General features: G+C 27.2%; 1 non-coding gene across 1 annotated transcript; it reads right to left on the bottom strand.

The window, feature by feature from the left end:
• Window positions 1-783: 783 nt before the first annotated feature.
• Window positions 784-855, bottom strand: TRNAQ-UUG. Its single transcript has one exon. It is a non-coding gene; the product is annotated as a tRNA-Gln (tRNA).
• Window positions 856-1094: the final 239 nt, after the last annotated feature.

The following is a 1094-nucleotide window of genomic DNA, read 5'->3' as shown; positions in this document are numbered from 1 at the left end:
CGTTCTAAGGCCGGAGAATAGTGGAGAAGACACTAGTGGTGGTTCGAAACCGGTTCGTGAGGAAAGAGGAATTTAAACTAGAAAAGGTTAGTATTCAAACTCATTAAGTTTTAATACTTATGAACATGCTAGTTATTTACTGTAAAAGTGCCTAAGATCCAAATTGCTTCCGCATGTGTTATATTAACACCTTCAAACAAGACTTAGTAAGTCCAATTGAAGAAAATTATTTTCGTTTAAAATTTGGGAGTAAGGATCAAAGTCTTACTTACAATCCATTTTCTTCAAAATTGAGCCTTTCTTTAGCTTTAGAAGATTAAGTTGAGGGCTTTTAATGAAGAAATTGGGAGTTAATACGTCATAGATAAAGTTACCTAAGGAAACAAAATTCAGCTTTTTTTAATAAGGATCAAATTCATTTTTGTATCGAAAGCCCATGGGACCATACATCTTCATAAAATTTGTTTCTTATAAATTTCTAAAATAGATAATATTTTTATACACTTTCAACTTTATATCATCTCTAAACAATATATAATGTCAAGTTAATTACTTTATATATATCTAATAGAGTTTCAACACATTAAAATCAATTACTTTAATAAAGGTAAAGTTGAGTTTTATATTACATAAATACTTTATATATATCTAATAGAGTTTCTAACACATTAAAATCAATTTCTTTAATAAATGTAAAGTTGAGTTTTATATTTATTAATCAAAGTTTTAATTTTATATCTATTATGCATGTGACTTTTACTTTTGAGTAGAGAAATATAGCAAAGGTCCCACCGAGATTTGAACTCGAGTTACTGGATTCAAAGTCCAATGTCCTAACCACTAGACCATGGGACCACAAATTTTTCAAGATTTGTTCGTCATAAATCTATGAACTTTAAAAAGAATAATAGTATCTTATTTGTTTCTTATAGATCTCTAAATTTTGAAAATGATTTGTCTTTGTTTTTAGTTTTGTATTTGATAGGGTTTCAACGGAATAAAATCAATTAATTTATTAGAACATTTGTATAATTATTCAACCATTCTTCTTGTATAATTATTCAACCATTCTTCTTCACTAATTTTCATCTCAC

Source organism: Cucurbita maxima, unplaced genomic scaffold, assembly GCF_002738345.1.
Source record: "Cucurbita maxima cultivar Rimu unplaced genomic scaffold, Cmax_1.0 Cma_Scf00224, whole genome shotgun sequence".
Taxonomy (NCBI): domain Eukaryota; kingdom Viridiplantae; phylum Streptophyta; class Magnoliopsida; order Cucurbitales; family Cucurbitaceae; genus Cucurbita; species Cucurbita maxima.
The sequence above is the reverse complement of the archived record's forward strand: the minus strand, read 5'-3'. Positions and strand labels throughout refer to the sequence as shown.